Below are 18046 nucleotides of genomic sequence, written 5' to 3' on the forward strand. Positions count from 1 at the left end.
AGTCTTCCCGAAGGGTCCTTGATATTCGCCAGCCAACACAATGAATGATGATCGCTGATCGCTCGAAATGGTCTGCCGTATAGGTATGGGCGGAACTTACTGATGGCCCATATAACTGCGAGACATTCCTTCTCTGTTGCTGAGTAATTGGACTCAGCATTCGATAGAGTGCGGCTTGCGTAAGCAATAACTTTTTCTTCTCCATTCTGCCACTGTATTAGGATGGCGCCGAGACCAACGTTACTCGCGTCGGTATGGATGTCTGTTTCGGCGTCTTCATCAAAATGAGCAAGTATAGGAGGTGAATGCAAACGTCGCCGCAACTCTGCGAAAGCATCTTCTTGTTCTTCTTGCCAGACGAATGGTACACTTTCTTTTGTAAGGCGCGTCAATGGTTCAGCGATTTTGGCAAAGTTTTCAACAAAGCGTCTGTAGTAGGCACAGAGGCCCAGGAACCGTCTCATGGCCTTTTTGTCTCGTGGCTTCGGAAAGTTTTCGACTGCAGTAATCTTGTCAGGATCTGGACGGACACCTTCAGCACTAACAATGTGCCCGAGGAACCGAAGCTCACGAAATCCGAAGTGGCATTTTTCCGGTTTGATAGTCAGTGCTGCCGCGCGAATGGCATCCAGTACTGTTCTCAGTCGGTGCACGTGCTGCTCGAAGGTAGAAGAAAAAACTACTACATCATCGAGATAGACGAGGCACGATTGCCATTTTAGCCCGGAGAGGACAGTGTCCATCATCCTTTGGAAGGTGGCGGGAGCAGAGCACAAACCAAAAGGGAGTACTTTGAACTCATAGAGTCCGTCGGGTGTCACAAATGCCGTCTTCTCGCGATCTCGTTCGTCCACTTCGATTTGCCAGTATCCGCTCTTTAAATCCAATGATGAAAAGAAGTGCGCGTTGCGTAACTTATCCAAGGTGTCGTCAATTCGTGGTAGTGGATAAACATCCCGCTTCGTGACGAGGTTCAGTTTTCTGTAGTCAACACAAAAGCGCAGGGTGTTGTCCTTCTTTTTGACCAGTACCACCGGTGATGCCCACGGACTATTGGATGGCTGTATTACGTCGTCCTTCAACATTTCTTCTACTTGTTTCTTTATGGCTTCCCGTTCCTTTGGAGCCACTCGGTATGGACGTTGATGCACTGGTCTCACATTTTCTTCGACTACGATGCGGTGCTTTGCGACGGGAGTGCGTCCCACTTTCGAAGAAGTGGAAAAACACTCCGCGAATTCTTTGATCAAATTCACGAGCTGCTCTTTCTGTGGTGATGAGAGCTCTCTGTCGATGTCTATCGATTGAAGGACGCTGTCCACTGACGCAGAAGCTGGCGGGGCTTTCTCAAGAGTGCAAACATCCGCGACTTGCACATATTCATGCAGGGATGCTATGGCTGTTCCCCTCGCCACATGCTGCACCTCATTGCCAAAGTTGGTCAATAGGACATCCGCACATCCATCCCGAATGTTCACTAGACCTCTTGCGACGCATATTCCCTTTTCGATTAACAGGCCGATGTTTCCATCCACTAATCCATCATAATCACTGAAGACGTCACTTCTCACAAGAACTGTAACACTGCAACGTGGCGGCACGGTCACATCTTCGTCCACAATACGGAGAGGTGAGGCGACTAGTTGCTCCGTATGACACACGGCGACAGCGTTCTCCGTAGAAAAAGAAACTTTAGATTCTTGCAAGTCGATGATTGCGCTGTTTTCTTGCAAGAAGTCCATACCTATAATGAGCTCACGGGAACACTCGGAGAGAACAATAAAGCTGCCGGCGTACACGAATCCTCTTATCCCTATCCTCGCTGTGCACACTCCCACGGGGCTGACTAAGTGCCCTCCGGCGGTACGTATCTGAGGTCCGGTCCATTGAGTCAGCACCTTTTTCAACTTCTTTGCAAGGACGCTACTGACCACGGAGTAGTCCGCCCCAGTGTCTATTAGAGCAATAGCCTCAAGGTCGTCGATGGTGACTAGCAGTTCGGATGTAACGTCACCATTACTGCACTTGTCCGTCGTTGCGTAACTGCCGTCGTCCGGTCGGGTTAGCGATGGAGGGTTTTCAGTTTTCCGAGTATCAGCGGCCTTGCCTCCACAGGTCGCTGGCTCTAGTTTTCCCGCCGCGGGCTAGGTGAACGACGTCTCGGGAGCATTGACGATGGACGAGGACTTGGCGACCGATAGCGCATTGGTGCTGTTGACCGCGACTCCCGTTGCTGGGTGTCCTGAAGCGTATGGCGCGAAGACAAAAACTCTTCGATTTCGTAAGGGCGCTCACCGTTCCGAGGGCAGGGTGCATTGACTGGGAAACCACGCAGTCCCACTCGACGATATTGACAAGCCCGGTAAAGGTGACCTGCCTCTCCACAGTGGTAGCAGAGAGGCCGCCGGTCTGCAGTGCGCCATACGTCGCTCTTACGTGGTCTTACTTCCGGCATGGGTGGTGGTGTACTCAAAGGAAACGTCGGGGGTATAACGGCCGCCGGTGCTGTCCGGATGGTGCGTCCGAGGTCCTGTCGTACAACTTGCGCGTACGATAACTGAGGCTGAGGTTCTGGTTGTACACGGTGCAGTGCCTGAGGCTGCGGTTGAAGGATTGCTTGACGCACTTCTTCACGTACAACGTCCGCAAGCGAAGGCATCGCTGGAGTACCTTGAGCCAGTTGCATTTTCTGTAGCTCTTCTCTCACGACAGCCCTCACCACTTCCCGCAAAAGGTCGATGTTGCTCGTGAGGGTTGTTGACACCGCGCTAACTGATGAGACGCCTACGTCCCTGTTGTACTGGCGCGCGCGCTGCTGCAGTGTCTTCTCTATCATCGTTGCCTCTGATCTAAACTCAGCCACAGAGCGGGGCGGATTACGCACTAGGCCTGCAAAAAGCTCCTCCTTCACTCCGCGCATCAGGTGCCGCAACTTCTTCTCCTCAGTCATGTTTGGGTCGGCTCGGCGGAAGAGTCGGGACATGTCTTCAATGTACATGGCCACGCTCTCGTTGTTTCGTTGGTTTCTCATCTGAAGAGCGGCCTCTGCCTTCTCTCTGCGGTCCGTGTTTGGGTATGTCGCCAGTAGCTCCCTTCGGAAGTCGTCCCATGACAACAACGACGCTTCGTGGTTTTCGAACCACGTACGTGCAGAATCTTGTAGTGCCACGTAGACGTAGCGAAGTTTCCTGGCTTCGTCCCAACCGTTCAAGCTGGCGACGCGCTCGAAGCCCTCCAGCCAGTCCTCGGCATCTTCGAAAATGTCGCCGTGGAAGACTTCTGGTGTCCGGGGCGAATCCACGACGATATGTGATGAAGATGGCGTCGCTTGGGCGGCCATCGTGGCGTCTGCGCTTACGGTCTCCACTGGTCTTGACGAATCGAAGAGGGGGCCAAACTCGGGCTGCTCACCTCGTAGGCGGCGACTCGTGCGTTGGTGGACAGGCGTTAATTCCGCTGGCTCCAATCTACGCTCCCTAGCCTGAGGTGGGCTTGGAATCATTACCCAGCACCTCCACCAGTTTGTAACAAACAAATACAGCGCCTGCTGCTAAAATAACTATTTATTTAGGGCGAACCTGTGCCCGTCAACTCAAGACACACAACTTTTTGCAGAGATCTCCGCCGCTAGCTAGTCCGAACCTCGTCTACTTCTTCTTCACACATGTAGTCGCGTGCCGCTCATTCCATCAGCCGCCAGTCTTCTTCTTCAGCCCGTGGTGTCGGGGCCCGCGCAATCCGGCGTTGTATTGCGCGCTTTGCGCGCCAGTTCTGTGGCGGAGTTTATAAAAGGAGGAAGCGGCGTGCTTCTTCAAAGGGTGTCGAATAACTTGTGGCAATATATATATATATGATTTGAGGTGATCTTTTATATTCATAGAGCTGATCAGGTGACTTGATTTTCAAAACTGTTTGTTTTAAATCAAGGAAGAATCTGCGCACACAGATTGCGCAGGCTAGGCCGCCCTATACCACGACAACACAGCAGTGTTTATTAACATTTTGGAAATATTACCGTGAAGTTTAAAGAGTACACCCAAATTTAACCTGATAATCTGAGCATTGCATCAGCAAACTTCCCAGTCTGAGCTTGACGTTGTAGATACGATTAGTATGAAGAACCTGCTACGACTCTAGCACCATAAATTCTCACTTATTAAACGAAACTTGTGGATGAAAAAGCAAGGTACTTCGCAGAAGCCCTCTAATATAGTCTTTCTTAAGAAGACGACCAAGTTCAGTCGATTAATACTTAAGGAAACCACATTGAGCTGGTTGTGTATAGTTATAAGATTATAAATGACTACGAATTCATTTATTAGGTGTCGTTCCTTGCCCTCCTACTTTTCCCAGCTTGAGTGGGGGGTAGACGAGAAAGCGGTGAAGTGGCCTTTTACTCGTCCCCTCCGGTTCCTCCCAGTAAATAGACTACGTAAACTGTGTAAGCTCAAATTTTCTTTGAAAAAATGTTCGATTATAACGTTAAACTACCCCGCATTGTTTCCTTCCGTATAGGTTGTTAGCTGTCAATGATTGCTCGAAATTTTCTGGGTCATGCTCACAGCACCCGCTTCTAAAACGACGCAACAAATGACGCGTAAGTAAGTGATCCACCGCGTAGTTACCACTTACGCATGACTGCGTAAAAAAATAATAATAATGAAGTATTTTCAATACGGCGTATTGTTTTTCACTGGTTCCTCGCTATTCATCAAAATTTTTCAATGTGCCATAAACTCGCCTCCTTGTTACGCGACGTCACAAGTCTGCGAAAACTCGCGGCGTTAAAACGAAGTGTGCACAATAAGCAGCACATTACTGCGCTGAACAATAATGAATGAATGAATGAATGAATGAATGAATGAATGAATGAATGAATGAATGAATGAATGAATGAATGAATGAACTTTAATAAAAGTCAGGGCGAGGCGGGGAGAAGAGGGGATTAGCCCCTGTCCCGTCCCACTCTTCGTCGATGATGATGGCGTCAGGTGACGGCTTGAAGCCCTTGGACCCGGGCGGAACTCTTTTTTTTTTTTGAATAGTCAGACAGTGTATCTTTCTTATTTTAATTTATAAAGGCTGCCGCCAATCACATTGGCAGCGGTTGCTTATAGCAGCGGGCGAGATGGACTCATATGTGTAATTGTGTATAATCGATACTCTGAGTTGTAGTATAACAATGTTGAGCTGTTTTTGCGCGTGACAACTCTCTGTGAACTCATCGTTGCTGGCAGAGAGGTAGAGAGAGAAATAAGCATTATTATGAAAACGAGTAACCCAGCCTTCAAAAGACACGTACACAAGAAGAGAAGAGAGACGTGTGTGGTCGTCTCTCTTTTCTTCTTGTGTACGTGTCTGTTGAAGGCTGGGTTCCTCGTTTTCAAGCTATGTACCAACAGGCCCAACACCAGACTCTTCTAAGCATTATTAGGAACAGACACAATCCTTTGCAGGTGGGCAGATTTTTAAAAACCGTGGACGCTGATCGCCTCCCTGGTGAGGTAGATCAAGTAACGGGGCAAACATGAAAGCTGGGCTTTTCAATGTGCTCGTGTCCACTGCCTTATTACAAACAGCCGCGATCGCTGCAGGCTACCATATGATAAGCAAAGTGACGCAGGCTAATCGGAGACTAAAGTGGGAATCTATTTTAGCTGTCCTGACTAGGCACAACTGAAACACTGGACACTTCTGCACACCCATCAACTCACAGCAGCTTGAATGAGGAGCAGTGGCGATGCTATTCATTTCCAATGAAAGAAACTGAATTTCCTGAAAAAGGAGAGCGGTTGATCGGGTTATAAAGCCTTTACTGGTTCCCGCCCATATTTGCGTTGCCGATTACTTCAGTTTCAGGCCAGGCAGAACAAAATAAAATGATGACAGATTGCTGTAATGTTACAAAGCTCTGCTGAGCGATAACCTCCTCTGCAATGCTCGAGCGCAAGGCGCGCAAGCGTGGAATAGGCAGCCCGCGCCGCAGGTAGCCTACAGTGTGTGGTCATGACACACGGAAGACAGTCGTCACAGCAGAATTGTAGGACAAATTTTATTACATAATTACGTTATTGCTGCGTTCAAGTAAAACTTTGCCTGACTTGTTAGTTTCCCAATCTGCAGCCGACAATAACCACTGTCGAAAGTGCGGAAGCCCCCCCCGCTAACATTTCTCAGTGAGGGGGCTAGCACCCCCCTTGCCCTCCCGGTAGATACGCCTATGGCTGTGTGCCGCCTGGCGTCATCGATATGAAAAGGGGTCCGCGTTTCACCCACTTGACTGGAGCGTGAACTATCAGATGCCTGTATATCGCGTTAGGGGTAGTTCGATAGCTGACAGCTTTTTGAACAGTTGACTAGTCATAGCTGCGTGCAAGGGACGCCAATTGCTTTCAAATTTCTTAAATACTGGCGTGCTTAATGCGATTATACGCACCTAAACATTAGCGTGAGTGAAGAAGAGGTACATATTATGTTACGCAATAAGAACTAACCATCAGTTCCATAAATACCTGCAGACTAGTTTGGTTTATTAGTAGGGGTGTGCGAATATTCGGAAGTTTCGAATATTCGTCGAATATGACATTCGAAATATTCGTATTCGATTCGAAAATCGTGTATTCGAAAGGTTTCGAATATTCGATAACTTCGAACATTCGAAAAACTCGAATATGCGATTCGATTATCATGCATAAAATAACTCGTCCTCCACATTTCTGCCGCGTTCGTATCGCTAAAAACGTTGACGAGAGGAGCGATAAACATCGTAAGAACACGGAGGCACGATATCTGCCTGCGACGAGCGCCCCAATACGTATGATTTATTGCTGGTGCAGCTCTGACGTGCAGCGCTGTTGGCGATCATGTAACCGTGCATTTGCAATATTATGCGGCCGTAATGTGCCGCACTACCACTCGTTCACTATGCGGGACCACTTCGGACTGTTCAGATACCCCAGTCTGACAAAGCTTTGCCCCATGTAACTCCCTATACCAGCCACTTCTGTTCCAAGCGAGCGTGCCTTTTCAGTGGCAGGGGGGGTGTGTCTCTGTTAGAAGGGAGCGCCTGCTGCCTGACCATGTGGAGAAACTCATATTTCTTCATGATAACATGTAGTCATTACTTTCATTGTGCCGTGATATTTGCTTGTGTTGGGATGTGCATTGTGCTAGCCTGGACATTGTGTTCTACAGATAGCAGTGTATGTTGTGTTGCCAATCAGGCTGTTAATGCTTTTTTTTTCAAATGGCTACATGTTAAATAAAATATTGTTACTGTGGAGGCATTTTGCTTTGATATTCGATATTCGATTCGATATTCGAAGGTGGATATTCGTATTCGATTCGTATTCGAAAAATTTGATATTCGCACACCCCTATTTATTAGTAAACACACAGAGTGAGTTATAAAAATGAGCACAATACTAGTGCTAATTTTTCAGTGAATTTTTGCTACTGAGAAGAAGCACGCTGCACCAAAATATGTGCGCTTATTATTCACAAGGTAATCATAGAAAATTGGCGACCAATCAATAAAAGGAATCTGCTTTGTCGCTAATAAAACAGAAGGAAAAGTGACATATGTTCGTTCTTCCTTGACAGTTATGTAAGCTGCGGTTATTCCACGCCTGTGCTGATAGTGATTTTGGAGAAGGAGAGACGTGTGCTTATTTAGGATATCGCATGTATCGCCGTTGTCATTCCAAGGACTATTTTTTGTTTTGTCACTGTCAGTTCATGTCTTGCATGACAATGAGTAGCCCGAAACTTATTCATTTTTATATGCTTGTAATGACCGCTGATCATGCCCGGTAAAGCAAGAGGCACCACGTCGAGCATGCTCACGGAAACGTTGTACAAGCCGACACGCCTCTCAGCCATCAGGCATTCAGGGTGCTCGGGCGTCCTGATGACAGGCTGCCTGCACACAGATGCGTAGTGTGCCTTTCCAGGTTGCAGAGTGTAGTTGTCCCAGCGAGAAGGTCCCGAAGACGGTGCCCCAAGCTGTGAAACTTGTGCATTGAAGGTCTCAGGTGCCACCTGGGATAAAAGGACTACATCAGTGCGCTGAGGTTTCCGTAACTGCCGCATTCTGGCTAAGTTTAAAAGCGTATTGAAGTGTTGCAGTCTAGCACGCAGGGCTGCCATGCCACAAAACTATTCCATCAGGCTTTCATTTTGAATATTATTAGGGCGAAAGCCTTCGATGTCTCATCAAACACGCAAATTGACTGCCGGCGTCGGCGCCCTGCGGCGTCGGGCACAGCACGAGTGATGCAAAAAATCATCATCACGTGATGACGTCACCATATGACGTCATCATGATGCCACAAATTTTGGCGTGACGTCACATGATGCCGTCATCACATGATGTCGTAGCTTGGTCAAAGGTGTGCCGATCACGGAAGCAGTGCAAAACCAGGTGAGGTACCTCCGATCCTGGAGGCAGTGAATAATTACGCTAGGTGCACAAAGCTTTCGGAGGGTGAGAATACATGATCAATACATCGACTGAGAAGAAAAAGAACATGGCTTTCGCCTTCCATTCGTCTTAGGTGAATGCATAAGGGTCCCTTGAGTTTTAAGCAACAGCCTTGAGGAAGAGTAGCCTAGAAACCGAAACATTTACTAGAGTACACGATCCAACGCTTTTCGTTTTAAAAACAGGAACCACTTGCTTGATTTGAAATGAAATGCATTGGCAGATGGGGCAAACTCTTGTGTATTGAATGTCATAGATCGCGCCACAACTACGTCAGGCGCTTAATCAGCGCCAGTGCCTGTGTACTTGGCGACAGCAATCTCCCTTCTTATCTTACGAAGTATCATATGAACGGCAATCTCCGTTCGTATCTTCCTCCCTCTCACCCCCACTGTGCTTAGCTGCGGCTGCCAGTCTTGGTGGCAGCTTCTGTATCCTGGGTCACTAGTCGCGCAGGACGTTGGTAGCAGTGTGGCGCTCGCACTGCAGGCTGATACTCCAGGATGCCTCGGCTGTTAATAAGACATTAAAGCTCCCGGAGTCAAAAGCCATAGGAAGTGCTGAAGCGCCGCTTGATTTTCAATGCCTTTTAGCTTTCATGATATGACCGTGTTGTATTATCAGCTACATATTTATACTTTCCTTGTCATTTAACACGAAAGTGCTTTATACCGGGGTCTACCAAGACTTTACTGACGTATTTCCGTGACGGAAATACGTCAGTGAAATACAATAACAAAGAAAAACAAAACAAAGTTTCGTTGTTTTCGATGACCTGGGAATCGAACCCTCAATCTCTGTCCACGACGATAGGTGCCGGGCGCTCTACACACTACGCTACCGGCACACGTGTTCACAAACGCGTCTTATACCTCCAACACCTTATCCCTATCATAGCGGTTCTAGATTACAAGGACGGAGTCACCGTCTAGGAGCAGTGAAGTACTGCATTATGACACTAACGAGCGCCGACAGGAAGCGCCTCGGTAGCGTTAAAGCAGCGGAGGCTGGCTGCCGGATTTCCACTCCAATTTATTTTCAATAAAGTTTAAGCCCCTCACCCCACCGGGGCTGTCGGTGTAACGCAGCGTCCGCGGTGATTCGATTCCGTGACTGCGCAGTTATGCGCGATGTCTTTCACGCCGTGTCAGAGTGTGCCGCCTCGTCTCAAGCGTAGTCAAGCTTCCACATGCACCTACGGCGTTTCTCAGCTGTCTACTGCGTTTAGTGTCATGGCGCCGTCTAAGAAAACTACTGCATCAAGCGCCGCAGAAAGGCAGTGACTTCGACGGGAGAATGTCGCGCTAACAGGCAGTTTTGCTGCTGGGTACCCAAGCGGCTTGCGTACCCAGGATGGGGGGTGGCTGTACTGCGCATGCACGAAGCCCCAAGCAGATGCGTCCCCGGGTCGCCGGGGCCGTACGTACGCGCGGCCATAAACATCGCTGCCACCACCGACCTCCTAGTGGAGATCAGCTGTCCCTACCAGATCACGTCCGCTTCGAATCTATTTAGTGGCCGTCGTGCGCTCTGTAGTTCGTCAGCTGCGAACTGATGCTTTTGTTTGTTTTAAATGCGGAGCATTTCTTAGTCGCACCTGCGGCGTCGGCCGCCGTCCACACCCCCACTGCGCATGCTCGGCTCGTCTCGTGCCGGCAGCAAGCCTCTCTTCTCCCTCCCTCGCATGCTCGGGTCGTCTCGTGCCGGCAGCAGGCCTCTCCCTCCCTCCTCTCCGTCCCTCCCTCCTCTCGGTCGAATGCGGGCGGTGTGTATATAAGCGGCGGAGCGCGCGTTCGGAACTCCATTCAAGGGCGTCTTGGCTTTCGCTTGACTTGACGCTTTGCTTGACTCGAGTAGATGCGATGGAAGCAACAGTACCTTCAATCAGCGTCCCGCCACTCGTTGAAGGCAACGTTACCCCACCCTCACCGTCGTCGGCGTCAACAACAGCAAGCAACGCAGAAGACAAGGCTGCGAAGAGACGAGCATACGACGCTGAACGCAAGCGTTTGAAGCGAGCTGCGGATCCGTAACTTCGTGCACGAGAAGCTGCTGCGAGACGCCAACGACGGGCTACGGATCCTTCTCTCGGGAAAAGAGAAGCAGCTGCGAAACGGCAACGACGGGCTGTGGATCCCGAACATCGGGCTCGAGAAGCAGCCAACCATTCGTGAGCGTCGAGCAGCGGATCCATCACTCGGGCAGCGCGACGCTTCTGCGAAACCGAATTACGCAACATTCACGCGATACCCCCACCACTCTGCGACGCATTTACTCGAGTTCCCCCCGTGGGAAGATGCGGGCGACATTTTATATCAATGTCCTTAAACTTCCACAGCAAATTATTCGTGTCGATTCAGCACCATTTTCGAGAGCCATACTCAAGTAATTGATGCTGTAGGCTTAGCGAGTGGCGATGGTCTCTGCCGGAATCTCGGAGGACAGATTACGTGTTTGTTGTTTTTTTCGTCCATAGCTGGCGCCACTTAACGTGGCGGCAGCTATGGCACATGCTAAGCCTTTGCGATACCGGAATACCGGACGCTAATGAACCTGCACAGTAGACGAAAATGAACGGTACACGGGAAAAGAGGACGCAGATCACACCGCCACAAATTCTCCACGTGTATGGCGTTGTCGGGCCACGGCACCGGCTGCAGTTGCAACTTCGACACGTACAAAATAAAACTTTTCCTCAGGTTGGCAACATTGTCACATTAATTAAGAATATTTTATTAGAAGCAATTCACCGCAGCGCATCACAACCATGATGACGTACCAACTAGCCCCTATTTCCGCCTTATTAGCATGTATTTCGAGTTCATCGGGCTTCTTTGTTCCTAACATCCCTCCCACACCACGCATCAACTACTTCGTTGGCACATCGCTGAAAAAAAGGGTACGTACACGCACCCTCACGTTTGCCCTCACGCAGGGCCTCACATCCTGGCAGCTATGTTCGGTAACATGGCACCTTCGGAACGAAACTCTAGAATACTTTGCAAGATTCTACGGTCGGAGAGTTGGAGGAAGATTCGGCTGTACCGGCTTCATATAGGCGTAACGTGCGAGGCGATTTTCGGCATGAACTCACGGAGCCATTCCAAATTCTTTTGCGACTTGCAGGAAAAATTGGCCGCGTATCTGCGTGTTTCGCTGCAAATGTCGTCTAAAGACGATAGAAGATGCGCTGCGTGAGATATGAACGCCATCTGGCAATACGTCGGGAAACGTGAATGCTGTGTTGCGGGCTGGTAGTCCCGGCGCAGCAGCAGGCAAGACCGGCGGTGACCAACGCGACCGGCGGGGACGCCAGCCAGCCCGAACACGCGGTTTGGCGCGAAGCGCCGAAGCAGAAGAAACGTCCGCACTCAACGAGTACTCTCCACACACTCTTTTATATTCACGTCGCCTGGGTATAGCAGGAATGCCAGAGCGGCGCCCCATGGCACTCGTACAGTGCAATACTGAACTGAAACCGAAACAAAACAATGTGCTCGCGCAGAGGGCACAGAGAAAGCCAAGTTTCGGCGCAGTCGCATTTTCAACGCAGCTTAAGAAACTAGGGTCTCTAGAGTTACGTATCTATGTATTTTCTATTAAAGGAAAACACCACCTAATACTTACCTAGCGATGTTGCGCCTCAGATATGCGTAATGTTTGCTTTTTAATCAACCATGTACACAAGTATGAACCTAGTGAGCCGTTCACGATGGCTGGCCCTTGTGCAAGTGGTTCAACTTTTGCCGAACGGCTGAATCGAGTGACGTGCCGACAAACAGAAAGACAGGCTAAGCGAGTTAGCCGTTTTTTTGGGCTCGTTCCCGTGTTCTTCCTGGGGTCCCGTCACGCCGACGCGGACTCCCGGGATCCAAGCAAGAAAAAAAAAGAAGAGTTTCCCTGCCATGGTGCTGCCGCTCCGCGCGTGGCACCGAGGTACCTGGTCTCGGGCCCACCAGCCCGGCGACCCCCCCTACCTCAGCCAGGAGGACGTGATGTTCCTGGGCGCCGCCTGCAGCCCCGGAGCCTCCCATCGCGACCCCTGCAGCCACCAGCCGCCCGGAGGTCCCAGCCCCCGCTGAACCCCCGTCTACGAGTGTGCAGCCTGCGCTGCACGTGACCAGTTGCACGAGTCACGCCCCCCTCGTCGGCCCGACCGCCAGCGAGCGCGCGGCAACGCCCACCAACATGGCGACACGTTTTGAATCCCCAGTGAGGGAGAACTGTTTTTTATTTAACGCACCCGAAGGCGACGTGTCTATAGATAACCTGATTGATGCCATTGAGGCAACGGCCGGTGACGACAGTGTCTTAGTCTTGCAGCATATGGGAGGCGCGAAGTTCTTAGTTTGTACGAGAACAGCAAGCCAGGCCACGAAATTAATGGTGGCCGAGGGTTTCAAGGTGAACCACGAGAGGGTGGCGGTGGAGGCAGTAGGCCCACCCGTGACTTATGTCAATGTTTTTAGGTTCCCAGCATACCTGCCGGACGAGGTTTTAACGAACGCTTTACACCAATACGGCAAGGTCAAGGGCGTGACCTTTGCCATGGTAGCGAGCAGGCAGAACAAGTTGAACGGTGTCCGCGTGGTAAAAATGGAGATGAGTAGGCCGGTGCCCAACTTTGCCACAATCCAAGGGCACCGCGTTATGTTTGAATATCGCGGCATGCGGCGTGTATGTGCCCGATGCGGGGAGGACGGCCACATGGCCACCGCCTGCTCATCTCCGTATTGTAAGCGCTGTGGCACCTTCGGCCACGAAACCGAAGGATGCGAGGTTCACTGTAAACGGTGCGGCGGCCGTCACGGCACGAAAGACTGCTTCCGCAGGCGTTCTTACGTTGCGGCCGCACGCGGCTTCCCGCCTGCTAACGGAGACCTCCCCAACAGCGACCAGGCTAACAGAACCACCCCGACTAGCGCGCCGGCATCGTCATCGGGCTTCCAAGTCCTAAGGCCGAGAACCACCCCACCGACTTCCAAGAATGTGCCTGATTACTGGGAAAACGGAGGGGCCGATGAGCGGGACAACACAAGCACCGCGACAGCTTCGCCCACTCCCCAGCCAACATCACCTCAGAGCGTGGTTGACACGGGCAGCGCATCCACCGAAAGCGATTTAACGGTGCGTAGCGGAACGGACCTCAGCTCATCCGAGTCTACGGGCGACTCGATGACAGAACCCAGGTCGGAGAGCGAGGAACAAGAGGTCCCCCAGAGCGGAGGGCCATCCGACAACGACGCAACCGAGGACCCACGGCTAGACACCGTAAACTTCCCGCCACTGCCTTCTACGACTGGCAGAGCCGCCAACTTAGACGATACGCCCATCGTCAGTTGCGGCCGTTATGTTTACCAGACCGACCACGCTTACATTCGTACGCCACGAAGCCCGGGCCCAAGCAGACAGCCACAAGGGGATAGCAGTTCAGCGTGCGCGACTACCACCGTGAGCGCACCGCCCCCAGGACTCGAGCCGAGGCATCGCTCTCGCTCGCGCCAGCGGCAAAAAGATGGGCAAGGGAATAAGAAAGCGGAGCACGCCGGGAGCACAGAAACCACGCTACGGCGTTCTAAAGCCGCAGACGGGAGCAGCGATAGCGAAGCGGCGCGGCGCACCCAGGCAAAAAAACCACGCAAAGGCTCCGTTGGGGACGGTAGCCCCACCCCACGTGAGGGCCAGCCGCCGCAGTAACGCGGTGCAGATGCTCACCGTCGCACGCCTACCTCGCCGCCCCCTTCTCTGAGCCACGGGCCCCGCTCGTGTCGGCGTACCTGATGCCTCGACACCACCCACGCGTCTAAGCCACAAGGCTCGCCTATCGCCTCGTCCCACTCCCCTTTCCTCCTTTTTCCTTGACCCGAAGACCGGGTAATGTCAACATTTAAGTTCGCCACGTGGAATGTCCGCGGTTTCCGCGACAGCTACAAACAAAGAGAAATCCTAGCGTTCGCGCAAGCGCAGAACATCGACGTCCTGTTCGTCCAAGAAACGAACTTCAGGACCCCATTGGATGTAGCTAGGTTCCGCAGAGACTTCCACGTGGACGCCTTCTTTTCTTTAACTAATGCCAGGGCCTGCGGGGTGGGGGCCATCTTCATCTCGGGCCGTTTCCGCCAGAGGGCGCATTGTACATTCGGCGCTGATGGCCGGATGTTATTTCTGGATGTTTACATATCTGGCAAGAGGACTCGTTTTGTAAACATATACGCGCCAGTCACGAGGTCTAACACAAACGGGTTCTTTAAGGACCTGCACCAGATTCTCCTGGAGCCCCTACCGCACGTGCTACTCGGGGACTTTAACTGCGTAGTGGATTCCCAGCGAGATGTAAGGGGCCCAGGCCGTGGAAGGTCGACGTACTACGCCAAGGAGCTTGTGAAGGTCCTCAAGCACTTAAAACTTACGGACACGTGGCTGTACGTGCACGAAGACCTTTTCGTGCCGACAAGAACCTCGAGGACCACGGCGAGCCGCATCGACCGGACTTACGTCCCGGATTTCCTGCTCCCCTCAGTGGTCGACTGCGAAGTACTAACCCCCTCCAGTTCCTTGGCGGGGAAATCTGACCACAGCCCGTTGGTGACAACATTGAGAGGCACCCCCGGACCGCACAACGGGAACCACGGCTGGCGACTAGACCCCTCCCTCCTAGAAGACGAACATAGCGTCGAACAGATCAGGGACCGCCTACGGGCGTCACTGCGGGATGCCCCCCCAATGACCCCACAGGTGTGGGACGCCCTTAAAGAGACTTGGAAAGCGATACTTCAGGAGGAAGGAAGAGCCAGAAAGACCAGAATCTCGGCCCAAACGAACGAACTCCTCCGCCGGATGAGGATAATCAGAGGAGCCGACACACTCACCGCGTGCACACGCAACTATCTCGACTCACTCGAGGCAAGTTACGCCAGATTATTGCGGCTGAAAACCCGAAGGCCCTTAGGAGCACACGACCAATCGATCAGTCCCTCCACTCTCGACCTCGACGAGGCGCGCGGGAACGGAGGCGTCCAAATTGCCGAAGTCAAGCGCCCTGATGGGTCGATGATCACGGATTCAGAAGAAATATCGTCTGCTTTTCGGAACTATTTCCGAGCGCAGTTTCAGGTGTCCGACCCAGAGGAGGCGGTTTTCGCCACCCAGCAGATGCGTGACCTATGCCAGTACCTCCAGCGCCCCAGTGAGGAAGAGTTTTCTGCTTTAGACGGCGAGGCAACAATGGACGAACTCCGAGGCGCTACTCAGAAGATGCCACCGAATTCTGCTCCCGGAGTGGATGGGCTCACGGCAGGCTTTTACGCCACTTTTATGGACGTCTTGGGCGACGCGCTGTTGGCTGTGGTCAACGCGCTACTCGCGAAGCATATGAAACCGGATTCCTTTGGCGCAGGGCGCATTGTGCTGCTCCTGAAGGACGGCGCTCCACCTAACGAACTGTCGTCGTGGCGCCCCATCACCCTGTTGAATGTCGATTACAAGATTGTAGCTGCGATACTCAACAACAGGATCAAGCTCCTCTTGCCTGGCATGATTTCGCCGATACAATCGTGCGCGGTGCCTGGCCGCTCGATGTTTGCTAATCTAACGGCTACGAGAGACGTTTTTGAATATGTGTCAACGAAGAGACTCTCCGGCGCCTTCGTCTCGCTAGACCAAGCAAAGGCGTTCGACCGCGTCAAACATGATTACCTGTTCGAGGTTCTTAGAGAGTTTGGGTTCCCAGTGGGCTTTGTCGAGCTGGTGAAACTCCTGTACAGCGGTCTGTTTTGCAACGTAGTTGTGAACGGCCGCCCGACTCCCAGCTTTCGCTACACAAGGGGCATGAGGCAAGGGTGCCCACTGGGACCCACTCTTTTTATCCTTTCCATTGAGCCTCTATTGACACAGCTCGCCGGCAACAAAGGCATTCGGGGCTTCCCCCTGACGGGGGACGATGAACTAAAAGTCCTCGCTTACGCCGATGACGTCTCTCTCTTCGTCAGAGACGAGACCAGCTTCCAGGAATTTTGGAGGACCTTCAACCGGTATGCCGAGGTTTCCGGAGCTGAAATAAACGCACAGAAAAGCAAGGCGTTGGTTTTCGGGACTTTCCCGGAGGAGGCCGTCGGACACATCCAGACGGTCACCACGGTAAAGGTGCTTGGAATCTACTTCAGTTGCGATGGGGTGGCTGAGGCCACATGGCAGAAGGCGCTGGAAAGGGCCCACCTGGCATCTGCCCGCATCAAGCACCTAGACCTGACCCTCCGGGAAAAAGCGCTAGCCGCAAAAACATGTATCTGTGCATTTGTTTACTACGCCAGTCGTATCGCCGTAATCCCATCTAGGACGGTAACCCAGCTTAACAAGCTTATCGGGAGCCTTCTGTGGGATGACAAACCGGCACCTGTGAAGCGCCACCTTCTCCAACTACCCGAGAACGAGGGGGGCCTAGGCCTCCCCCACATCATGACCATGAGCAAAATACTCGCACTAAAGACTGCACGATGCTTGCACCAGGCTACCGACTTCTTCGGCAAGGGCCTCTTGCGATATTGGTGCAGCACCAATACAAAATTCCTAGACGCGGAAAGGCACCTTGGGCCGCTGGCGGAGTCCCCGTCACCGTTTTACAAGACGGCGGCCAACACAAAACGCATGCTCGACACCGAGGCAACTGAATGCGACGTTGACAAGGACCCACCAATCCGTATCGTGGAAGCGATAACGCGGCACCAGCTGTCCCCTGATGAAAAGAGGAAAACAAAGAGGTGGCGGCAGAAACAAGTGAAGCAGGGCCACGACCTCCCAAAAGAAGTACGCGACTTCATGTGGAAAAGGAACTGGGAGGTACTACCTACCAGGGATCAACTTCACCGTTTCGGCGTAGTCCCTTCTGCGCGCTGCCCCAATTGCCGGGCGGATGAATCGGCCCACCACGCAATGTTTGAGTGTCTAGCAGCCAAGCCCGTCTGGCGCCTGGTGGCGAAAGATTTTAAGATCCGCCCCCCTCCGTCGCTCGATCGTAACAGGGGCGCTTTCGCCAAACTGGTGATTGCGTGCACCTTATTTGTTATTTGGAAAAGGCGGTGCGTGGCAGAGGGGAAGAAAACACCTGTTAGGGCAGCCTACCCCGCGGTTTCTCGTATAAGGCTGATGGTGTGGAAGCACCTTTCAGAGCAACTAGAGGCCAGCGGCGAAGAGAAGTTCCTCCGCCGCTGGCACACAAGGTTCTTTTTTCTTAAAGACGGCAACCTGTCAATGCCCATTACCCCCTATTAGCCCACCCACCCCCCCCCCCCCCCCGCTACTTTTTTTAGCGGTACTGTTTTGAGTGGATGCCACGCGAATTGTGATAACTTACCTCCATTGTTCGGGTGAGCTCGCGCTAACTAGGCGACCCCCCCCCCCGGCCCCGGAACGTGACAGTTTCCGCGAATAAGCATTGTATAAATTGCCCCCCCCCCCCCGGCCTCTACTCAGACTTGTACACGATATGTAGTGTTGCACGCAGCGCAAGCACGCGAGAGCGCCCTTTGCGGGGGCGCGTGCACAGGTTTCCTCGTTAGCCCGCGTATG

Source organism: Rhipicephalus sanguineus, chromosome 10 (genome assembly GCF_013339695.2).
Source record: "Rhipicephalus sanguineus isolate Rsan-2018 chromosome 10, BIME_Rsan_1.4, whole genome shotgun sequence".
Lineage (NCBI taxonomy): Eukaryota > Metazoa > Arthropoda > Arachnida > Ixodida > Ixodidae > Rhipicephalus > Rhipicephalus sanguineus.